A 12,324-nucleotide genomic window follows, 5' to 3' on the forward strand; every position below is an offset into this window, starting at 1 on the left:
TTATTTCTGAGTAGTTTTTTATATAGTTTTTTTTCTTTTCTGCTATATTTTTTTTCTATTTATTTCTGTGTGGTAATAATTCATTAAAAATAAGCATCTATGCTCATTTTTTTAGTAAAGTTAATCACAACTATTTTTTCTTCTATTTATTTCTGAGTAGTTTTTATATAGTTTTTTTCTTTTCTGCTATATTTATTTTTTTCTATTTATTTCTGTGTGGTAATAAGTCATTAAAAATAAGCATCTATGCTCACTTTTTTAGTAAAGTTAATCACAACTATTTTTTCTTCTATTTATTTCTGAGTAGTTTTTTATATATTTTTTTCTTTTCTGCTATATTTATTTTTTTCTATTTATTTCTGTGTGGTAATAAGTCATTAAAAATAAAAAAGAGGCGCAATGCTACTTCAAGCCTTTCGGAATAGTAAACTGCACTGCACATAGCTCCGTGCAGTCTACTCTATTCCTCAAGGCTTGAAGCGAACCAACGTGCAGGTGAGCATTGAGCCTCTTCTTCATCGTCTCTGCACTCAGGGCTTATAAACAGCTGCGAGTGCCTCTCGCTTGGCGAGGTGGGACTAAAAAAACAGCTGCAGAAAGAATCAACTAAAAAATAGCTGCAGAAAATAAATAAGTAATTTGACGGGTCCATTGGTACCGGTTGGTGGCTCCAACCGGGACCAATGCCCCTCTTTAGTCCCGGTTGGTGGCACCAACCGGGACCAATGCCCCCCCTTTAGTCCCGGGTGGTGGCACCAACCGGGACCAAAGCCCTCTGCTTCCCGCCCTTTGGGCTGCTGAAAAGAGGCCTTTGGTCCCGGTTGGTGGCTCCAACCGGGACTAAAGGGGTGCATTAGTCCCGGTTTGTGCCACGAACCGGGACCAAAGCCTTTGCTATATAAGTAGCACTTAGAAAAATTTCAGAACCGCATCCCCACTTCGATCTCTCCTCTTCCTCTCCCGACGCCGTCGCCGCCCCGCCCCACCCCGACGCCGTTGCCGCCCCGCCCCGCCCTGACACCATCGCAGCCCCACCCCGCCCTGCCGCCCCGACGTCGTCGCCCAGGCCAGCGCCGCCCCGCGCCGCACCTCGCCGTCGCCGTGAGCAACTTTTTATGATTTTTGTTAGATGTTTTTTAGATTTTTTTGTAGTTCATAGATTTTTTTGTTAGATTAGATGTGTAGTAATTTAGATATGTAGTTCATAGTATGTTAATTTAGATTGTGTAATTAATCTGTTCATATTGTGTTAGATTTTTTTCTGTTAATAGATTTTTTTAGTGATATTATTGTTGAATATGCATGTTTGGTGATATTATTGTTAATAGATTTTTTTGGTGATATTTAGATTGTGTAATCAATTTTGTTTATAGAATTTTAATGATTTTTTTGTTCATAGTATTTAGAAAAAGGAAAAAAATAAGAAGAGAAAGTGTTTAATATAATTAGTTAGAAAAATAATAGTTTATTTTTAGTAAGTACTATTTTATTTTATTTATAGTAAGTGCTTCATATATAGTTGAACTAGCTAGTTGATTTAATAAACTAATTTATTTTACTATATATAGAAGTAGTTTGTAATAAGTGCTACTTTATTTATTTATAGTAAGTGCTACTTTATTTATTTATAGTAAGTGCTACATTGTTTTTAGTAAGTACTACTTTATTTATTTATAGTAAGTGCTTAGTAGTTGAACTAGATAGTTGATTTAATTAATAAAACTACTTTATTTAACTATATATAGAAGTAGTTCCCGCATCGACGTCGGCGATGCCTGTCCCACATCCTCGTCGTCGTCGACTCAACGGTGGAGGCCTGCTTGATCATGGCCATGTTCGGGACTGGGCTCCGCCGGGCTGGTATTGGGAGGTGCTACCTTCCGGAGGACGTATGTTGGTGAGGAGGAAGCCCGTTGTTGATCCAATCCTTGTTTGGTGGCGGTCGCGTGGGCCAGTGACGGTGCTGAGGCTTCCGGACACCGCGGAGGTGGTACGTCACCGTGTCAGCGAGGAGGACGAGCACGTCCATCGCTACATGGTTCCATTGGAGGGCAGGTTCGACAATACCTAGCAGGTTCTTTAGGGATCTCACTAGAGCTATGATCATGTGATGGTTCCTTATCTTTGGGTGTCCACCGCCCGCGACGATACCCGTCGGGCGCTACGATTCTAGTTGTATTAGTGATGCTATATTAGTGATAATATTCGACGATGTACGGACACCAAGAGATGATGTACTTTTGCTTATAATTATTGAATGCATACTAATTTGAATACTACTTTATTTTATGATTTGGTTTTGCTTATTTTATGATTTGGTTTTGCTTATTGAATGCTCATATTGGATAAGTTCTCCTTCGTTCCCGTGTGCTAGAAAATTTGGTGTAATAATGCACTCGGGAATGAAAGGAGGAGCTACGTACATCACCGATAGTCAACCCGTGATTAATAATAATGATCTAGTTTAATATTTGAATTATGAACATAGGCCGGAAATGTCGTACTCGGACGACGAAAACCGCCCGGGGGAGTGCGACAGGTTCATTGAGCTGGACGAAGATCGGCGCTTCAGCATTAAGCTCGAGGAGACCTTCGATGTTCATACGTTACGCAACGACGACAATTTTTTTTTTCGTAATTAAGCACGACTTCAACTATTTTAACGTGTATTTTTCATCTTTTCCAATTCGACTAGCTTATCTCATGCTTTGCAAGACGCTATGTCTTGGAGAGGATGGGTTTTGAAGACCATGAAAGTATGGAAACCAAAAAAATTATCCTAAGTACCCATCATGGTGTGGATTTTCAAGTAAAGCTGTACAATGCTCAGAGTGTAACCCATTTTGGTTGCAAAAATTGGGAAGCACTTTGCAAGATGTATGGTTTTGATGAGGGTATGCTTGTCACCATGGATCTTGGTGATCCTACAATTGCGCAAGAGAGATCTTCGATTTGCGTCCTTGTGGATACACCTCCAATTCTTCCCCCATGTGAGCTTAACATAGTTATTAAGTAATTTATATTATTTATTTCAAAATAGTTGATAACTTATTTCCATTGACAGCTTATTTTCATTCTTCAAAGAATGTGCGGAAGATGGTAGACAGAACCTACTACACCGAAGGCTCCAAATTAACTTATCAGGAGAAAAATCATCTGGTCACATTTTGTACTGATCTTGAGAATTACAATATCTACAATCAAACTCCTCAATATTATGGTCAATACTTGCCACTAGTGCACGTGTTGAACTACGGTAACTACCATGGAGATACCCTGGTAAGATTTTTTACTATTACGACATCCGTGCATCTTTTTGCACACTTCTAAAACTAGTACATCATTGCTAACTACGAAGTTATTACTATGTTTTTCAACAGATAATCCCGAATGATTGTGTGCCTCATCTGATGTATACGCACGGTAGCCTTCATGTTTTGAACATACAACCATGTCTTCCTACGAATCTCAACTGTCCATACCGGGTTTCTAAAAGAAGTGGAGACATGACAATCAAAGAGCAGCGAAGGGCAAGAATTGGAGACAGGATGATCGCCATTCTTCATAATGGAGAGTCAGGGTCTATATTGTTTTATGCTATTTTACCTTAAGGGTGCTTAGGTCATGTCCTACCTGATACTGATGATCATGTGCTAAGAACAATTATGTAGGGTTGGGTTCGATGACTATGAGGATGATGATCGTATGACTTATTATTAATAACGAGTAGAAGTTGTATGATGATGCATGATTAGTAGGACTTGCTATTATATATGATGATGTATGATGCGAGCATGCATGAGTTATTATATCAGCGGGTGAAATGAACATATATAGCAGCAGCGTTGGTAAACCAAGGACGAAGATATAAGAGAGGACACTTCTCTCTATTAGCTAGCTAATAACAACCTAAAAATAACCCCCAAAACCTCTAAAGCAGCCACTTTTCTAAAAAAAACATGGACTTTTGGTCCCGGTTGGTGCCACCAACCGGGACCAAAGGCCCCCTGACTGGGCTCGGCGCACAGGCCACGTGGAGGCACATTGGTCCCGGTTCGTGCTTGAACCGGGACTAATGGGTGGAGGTATTAGTAACGACCCATTAGTCCCGGTTCATGAACCAGGACTAAAGGCCCTTACGAACTGGGACTATTAGGTGTTTTTCTACTAGTGTTATCATCTTGTATGGTGGATGCACAAGGATTTGAGTCTGTGTGCAAAATGAGAACAAATACCTATGGTTATGTCTGTAGGTTGGTGAGGTATCATCCATCCTCTTTGTCTTTGATGATGAATAGTGTAAGTATAGAGCTCATGTCATCCATCCTTTTTGATAAGTTCCAGAGATGTGTATTGAATCCAAAGTCAAAATCGCTCTACATCACCATTCATGAAAGTGAGAACAGGTGGAACCTTTTCAAACCAAGTGCCGAGACATCAATAGAGGTTGCTATGCTAGGCAATATTGGATATCCAACTATCCAAGTAAATATATTGTATAAACAGTAGGTCAGCTTATGATCTAGAAACAATTCTGTCACCGTCAGTGACAATATATATATCGAGAGGGAACTGACAACGCTCGTTCACCGGACCGTTTGGAGTTGGACAAGAAGTTTTTGTCCTGAATTTGTTTATGTCATGGCTGCTATGTGTTGGAAATATTAGCACATTAAGGACTAATCTTATTCACGGGTAATGCATTTCATATCGATAGTAAGCATCTCAGTACGTACAGTACAATACATAGAATCGAAATATCTATGAACATCAAATATACTGCCAGCACATGAACGAGCAAATAGGGAATGAACGAGTCATACTCTCCGGTTGACCAGCCAACGCGACGACAGCGGCGGCGGCGGTATCGCCCGAGGCCTTTTTCTTGGTGGTTTGGTCGTCAGCCAAGCACCTGAATCGTTCATTGCCTGCAGTAGAAAAAAAACTCATGGCCGTATACAAGGACCTGTCACCTGTGGACGGTGCGGCGATCAGACGGGCGGACAAAAGCTCCGCAGCGTGAAAATGAAGAGGATGCATATATGTACAGAAACTAGGGATTGACCTGACCTGACCAACTGATTTGCGCGCATGGAAACGCTTCTTTTCGGCGACATCACCACAAGCTAGCTAGCTAATTGAAAGCTTTTGGCCGAGTCAGACTCACGCGCCTCGTCTTTGCAGAAAGGTGAAAAATCATGTGTAAGGGATGAGTAGACATGGTGGATGATCAGTGAGCAGTCCGTTTCATTAGCGGTTGTATCCGCTTCAGCTGGATGATTAGTAAAAGCAGGGCTCTTGTGTCATTCAGTTTTCTCTGTGACTCAGCAGATGCATATTGAAGAGTAAATCACACCAAGAGTGCAACAACTTGCACCAGAAAAATGGTACACTGACTTACATAATAGCACATTTTTTATACAATTTCTGTTAACTCTACCTATCCATTTGCGTGTGATGGTTGATAAGAGCAGATGCATATTGAATTCCAGGTCAAGGTCGCTCTGTATATCAAGAAGGAAATGACTGACGCCGCTAGCTCACCATGGCCCTTTCGTTCTGCCATGTCTGTTGTTTTTCTCCCGCGAACTATGTGCGTACATGGACGGACGGACGGACGGCGAGGATACGGTGCCATCGGACGGACGGACAAACGAGGTTGAACTTGATGAAACGGAAGAAAAGAAGATGCATAAACCCACTGAGACTTAGCGTTGACTCCCTGAACCAGGGTCAGGTCCAACATCTAGATAGTCTCTGCTATATATAATTTTTCTTTTCACAATCAATACCAATGATATATTTATAGTAACGAATTGTACATGGTAAAGATACGTGAGTTGACTACAGCGATTACAAAACAAAGTGTAAAAGAAACAAGCAAATCTTCGAGATCTTCAAACTCTTTCTTTTTCCATGATCCAATCTTGTATTTTTCTGAAGGCGGCCACAAAAAAATAACAAAGGTATCAAACCACATGCATGTAAATATCAACGAGGGTTCTTACGTATTTATAATTTGAGCCATAGTGCCAAGGATCGCACACGCATCCATTAAAGTAATCAACCAACATCGGAGAGCACCAACACCGGTATTCTAGGGACAAAAAACTGAACAGCCAGGTCAACGTCGATGGGAGCTGAGAATACGAATCACCATTGTCGAGGATGTTGCAGTCGGGACAGATATTGCAAGGACAATCCTCGCGGCAACCATGAGAAGAAATCCAAAATTTATCTCGCGAAGCAAGATCTGAATGACCATACCTAGATAAATTTAATCTTCCAACACCGCCATTGATGTCGGGAAGGAGATCTCGCCGTTGAACAAAGAGAAGAAGAATACTTATTAATTAACTTAGGCAAAGACTCTTTCAAAAGAAATACAGACCGTCAAACATGGCATACAGACCGATTCCATTTAACATAACAAAGTCCGGGTCTGATTTCCATCTCTCATTAAGGAAAAACAAACATGTTTTGTTCTGGCCAACCATCACAGTTTACAACTTCAACCAAAGGGAAACTGTTTCGGTGAGCTGTGTTAGAGACCCACTGTCCCTCCTGCTGCCTCCACATATACCACAAGAAGATGAGTCCAAATACAAAGAAGACGTGCGCCACACACGAACACACATGCAAAGCAAGAGGTTTAATGCCAATGGCACAACTCAACAAGCCCAAGGGAAATAAAAGACACAAACAGCAAAAGGGGACAATGTGTCCAAGCCTAATCCGGCTTAGGTGGTGGTGGAGGAAGTGGAGGCGCCAAGCGAACCACTGAAGGTATGAAACCGCCTGTGATGGTGTCGATGGAGGCATGCTCCTGGCTGCGGCTAGGCAGCTCCCACAGCTGCAAAAAGCCACAGAGTTTATAGATCGCGTCAGTAGGTCGTGTCAATGTTTTTCTCTCGATCACAAGTTTATTACCAATCATCCACAACATCCATATGAGGACTCCAATTACCATACACCTAATATGGCGGTACCCAGCGGAGGAGGTGAATAAATAATGAAAAGAGGAAGAAATCAAACAAAAAATGAATTTGCATGGATAGTGATTTACAAGAGTGGCAATTTTTCAAACCAAATTAACAGAGTAACTAAACCCTTTGAAATTTAATGGTCACTGTGAACCCCATCAACGTGCAATCCAGTTAATAAGGATAATGGATACTGAATATGTATGGATTTGTAAAGCTGACATGTAATTACTGTAGACATTCTGCAACAGATAGGAAGATTGCACAAACATATGAAGCATGAAAAAGAATAACAACAGGTAACTTACAATATGTGGATGGTTCTGGAGTCTTGATGCTAATGTGATCGCAAAGTATGCCACCTGCCCTCAAGGTCTTCAAAATTTTGTGAATCCCCTCGTTAACCTCGTTACATTCGACGTTGACAACCTTGAGATGCGCACACACAAATGATTTCTCAATCATTTCTTGGCCCCCCATTGCTCCTATGATGCTCTGCATGATACAAAATATTTAGCACGACCGTTGCACATACATGGTAATACAATTAATATGCATATGCAGGATATACCTCCATATTACCAAGATGGAGAGTGAGCATCTCAAGAAGTGGAGAGTGCTGGAGAATGCAAACTAGTTCATTAGCCGTGAACCACTCATTGAGTATCAGTGTCCTTAATTTGCAAAATATTGGGCAGCACTCTAAATCCCATTTGTAGATAAACTGAAAAAATTGCAAATGAACAAAAAAGAAGTCTGAGACTCAAGATAAATTAATTTAAGTCAACAGAAACTTCAAGTTGATAATTTTCATTGCAAAAAGTAACTAAGAGAAACAAAACTACACCTCAAGCACCAAAAATATCGATCACGATTTAGCCAATTATAAGACACTACGATTATTCATCATTGCTTTGAGAGCAACTTTTGATATAAATAGAAGTACCAAACTATGGTAATTGAAATAACAAGTTGCTCATATGTGGGTCTAACAATGGATATCACAAGAGAAACTACTAATGGTAGCAAATTAATACCAAGGGTAAAAACAAGAGTGTGCAAGAATACCATTTTAGGTAGAGCTATCAACTCCAACTTGACAACATTGGAGAAACCACCGAGAAGCACCCCATTGTTGACAGGATAAAAATGGCAACCACAGAAAGGGTTACTACAATCCCCCTGGCCATCACGACAAAAATCATAGCATCCATCGCCAAGCCCAACATAAGCTGTTTCTAGCAATGGCATGTTTTCAAGGCAAGGAGTCAATCCTTCGAAATCATATAGTTGCAGTGAGATGAGACCCGGGGCACAAATCCGAATGCGCACAACGTGACGTAAATAACAAACGTCAATGATGGACAGACGCTTTAGTGACACTGATGATATCTCGCTTGCACAAATGCTGCAAAGCTGGATACTTAGATCCTCTAACACCGGGCACCCTGAGAACTTCAAATCAGAGTGGTCGAGGTTGATCCGTTCAAGGTGCAAGGTCTTCAAGTGTTGGGAGATGAGATTGAGAGGAACATCAAACATTGGTATGTCATACCGAATGTCAGCAGCTCTTACTACTAGCTCCTCAGCTTCGCACGCCAGGGCGTAATCAATCAACAACTTGGTGTTTGTGAAAGTGTGCTCGGGGTCATCATCGGGATATGCATCGATCTCGCATGTGACAAGAGGCGATTCCCCGCGGAGATGGATAACCAGCTTCACCAACTGTTCGAAATATCTCGGGAACATTGACCCGTCAAAGATGAGGTGCAGGCTGGTCGTGCGCCTCCAGAGATCTCGCCACCGGGTGTCCAGCACGCAGGTCGGGAGGGCCTCGTTGGCCGGAAGAAAGGAAAGCACATGCCAGAGGATGTCGTCTGTGAGGTCCCCGAAGCGATCCCCAATGTGCATTCTGCCGAACAGGTTGTGGGCAAAAGTTCTGCAGGAGAGGAAACAAATGAGCACAACAATCAATAGGTCGATTCATCATCAAACTAAAATAATTTACATGCATCGCCTCACCTCAACACATGGATAGTTGGAAGCGCAATGGTCGCTGATGACTGCAAGGTCCACCTCCCACCACACGCCCACCCACAAACCGCTCGCCTCGCAAGGGACGCATGAGGAGGCGGCCAACGGGAGGCCCTATGTTCCTTCGTGACTAATGGAAGGAGAGCGCCGGGCAGATAAAGAAGTGAAGGTTGCTAGGGCGTGGTCGTAGGCATGGGGAACAGAGGTCAACTGTGCGCCTTGACCCGCCACCTCTACGCAACACAGCGTCGTCGCAAGGTTCACCTCCACGGAGGAAGAAGAAGAAGAGTCTTGGTTTTTTATAGACTGCCTGTGCGGCTCATTCTCCGATCGCAAATCTTGTACTAAAATTATTTCAAAGATTATTTGCCATTAATATTGATTCCAATTTTAATTTTAATTAATAAAATTAAAGTCCTTTCCTAATTTTCAAATCACATTAATATTTTCCAAAATGCCGAGGCTAGGTGTGGGTCGACTGGTCGGGCCTGGCGCCGGTCGCCTCACGCATCGTTGGATACGATCGCGCACAGTCGTTCGATCAGATTTATTTTCCCCTGTATTGTCTTCCTCCCTCTTGGATTATGTATTTCGTTCCCTGCGCAACCGCATCTTTGTCCCCTTTGCCCTCCGTCTTCACTCGCATCACGGTCGGCGAGTGTCAGTGTCAAAACAGGCGGATCTCGGGTAGGGGGTCCCGAACTGTGCGTCTAAGGCTAATGGTAGTAGGAGGCATGGGACACGATGTTTACCTAGGTTTGGACCCTCTCGATGGAGGTAATACCCTACTTCCTGCTTGATTGATCTTGATGATATGAGTATTACAAGAGTTGATCTACCACGAGATTGTAGATGCTAAACCCTAGAAGCTAGTCTATGATTATGATTGTTGTTGTCCTATGGACTAAACCCTTCGGTTTATATAGACACCGGAGGGGGCTAGGGTTTACACAGAGTCGGCTACAGAGAAGGAGATCTACATATCCGAATTGCCAAGCTTGCCTTCCATGCAAAGGAGAGTCCCACCGGAACACGGGATGAAGTCTTTAATCTTGTATCTTCATAGTCCAACAGTCCGGCCAAACTATATAGTCCGGCTGTCCGAGGACCCCTTAATCCAGGACTCCCTCAGTAGCCCCTGAGCCAGGCTTCAAATGAGTCCGGCGCGCAGATTGTCTCCGGCATTGCAAGGTGGGTTCCTTCTCCAAATACTCCATAGAAGATTTTGAACACGAGGATTGTGTCCGGCTCTGCAAAAAAATTCCATATACCACCGTAGAGAGCACAATATTCCACAAATCTAATCTGCTGACAACTTTTCATAGCGTGACATCATGCCGCGGCCCGGTCATCATTCGAACCGTTTTTCTCAACCAGCTACTGCACACATTGCGAGGCGGTTTCCTCGGCACGTCTTGTCGAAGCAGAGATCGTGTCCCCTTATCACGGGATTCTCATCAATATGGGTGTGGGTAACCCAACCGTGCCATCAATCGTTGCGCTTCGGGAATAAGCGATTTTAACCGGCAAGTGGGGAGGCGCGCAGTTTCTACCACCTTTATAAAGAGACAGGGATCCCTCTTTTTCACCCACGCCTTCTTCTTCCTCCGCTCATCCATTCTCGCACGCTCGAGCTCCAGCGCCCAAGTTCTCACCTTCTCCGTAAAGCCATTGCAAACATGTCCGGAGTGGGAGGCAAGTGGATGGCTTTCTCCGTTATGGAGGAGGACATCACGAAGCTCCGGGAGGCCGGATACTTGGCCGCAGACATCGCACACCGGCTCCCGGACGCAGGGCAGATCGTTCCTACTCCGGAACCCCACGAGAAGGTTGTGTTTCTCACCCACTTCGTCCGCGGACTGGGATTTCCCCTCCACCCATTTGTCCGCGGGATCATGTTCTATTATGGGTTGGATTTCCACGATCTGGCCCTGATACGTCTCCAACGTATCTATAATTTTTTATTGTTCCATGCTATTATTTACCCCTTTTGGATGTTTATGGGCTTTATTTTACACGTTTATATCATTTTTGGGACTAACCTACTAACCGGAGGCCCAACCCGTATTGCTGTTTTTTTGCGTATTTCAGTATTTCGAAGAAAAGGAATATCAAACGGAGTACAAACGGAATGAAACCTTCGGGAGCGTGATTTTTGGAACGAACGTGATCCAGAGGACTTGGAGTGCAAGTCAAGAAGCAATCGAGGCGGCCAGGAGATAGGAGGGTGCGCCCACCCCTCCTGGGCGCGCCCGCTGTCTCCTGGGCCCCTCGAGCGGCCACCGGCGTACTTCTTCCTCCTATATATATCTACATACCCCGAAAACATCTAGAGAGTCACTAAAACACAATTTCCACCGCCGTAACCTTCTGTATCCGCGAGATCCCATCTTGGAGCCTTCACCAGCGCTCCACCGGAGGGGGAATCGACCATGGAGGGCTTATACATCAACACCATACAACTGGCTAAACTTGTCATGGCTTATAACAGTGACATGGCTTCATTTTACCAGGGGCATGGGATTAAGAACAACTAAATATTTGGTATAAGGGCATGGGACAGTGAGTGCACCAGCAGTCCGGCACCATGTACCTAAATAGGGGCATAAAGTTGTGATTCATAGTTGGTTGCCCCATGAAACAAACATCCAAGAAACATATCTGGGTTGGTCCCATTTTTGTTCACTCTGCCACCTACTCCTATGTGTGGATAGCAAATCTAGTCCTGGTCATACCACTGTGTACAGCGTTACCCCTATATTTCCCTTTTTGACCAAGAGACCGGTTGGACGACCAGTCTGTACTACTTTCACCCCCTTTCCTTCCTGTTTGTACCAAGTCCGATGTACATACTAAATTCCCCCACCCCCACTTTATTTCTTGTTTGAACCAATTACAAGATTCGACTCCATGAAGTAGCTTTATCTCTAACAATAGAAGAAAAAAATAGGTGACATTGGACCATCCGATCAAGAGGGGCTGAGAGGTAGAAAATGATGCACATGCAGCGACGTAGCAAGCTGGGAAAGTAGAGCTAAGGCTGTTTCGAAGGAAGATATACCTGAAGGTCGTCGGGATGTGGATAGGTGGGCGGCGGGAGGCCGGATCCGCCCACACTAGGGAAACAACGAAGGGACCGGAGGACCTCCTGCACCGGCGCTCAGCCAGAGATAACGGTGCGGCCGACAGTGGGTCTCCCCCTCGCTGTCGACGACGGCTTAAACGCTGCCCCTCCTCCCCTTCACTGGCGGAGGGGGATACATCTGTATCTGTAACCAGTGGTGAGGATAGAAAGACAGTGTTTTTT

The 12,324-nt window shown here is 43.7% G+C and overlaps 1 pseudogene; it reads left to right on the forward strand.

The window, feature by feature from the left end:
- LOC119321494 overlaps positions 1 to 4,509 on the forward strand; it is a 10,822-nt pseudogene extending 6,313 nt beyond the window's left edge.
- The last annotated feature ends 7,815 nt before the right edge of the window (positions 4,510 to 12,324 follow it).

The sequence above is a fragment of the Triticum dicoccoides genome, chromosome 6B (genome assembly GCF_002162155.2).
Source record: "Triticum dicoccoides isolate Atlit2015 ecotype Zavitan chromosome 6B, WEW_v2.0, whole genome shotgun sequence".
In the NCBI taxonomy this organism is placed as follows: domain Eukaryota; kingdom Viridiplantae; phylum Streptophyta; class Magnoliopsida; order Poales; family Poaceae; genus Triticum; species Triticum dicoccoides.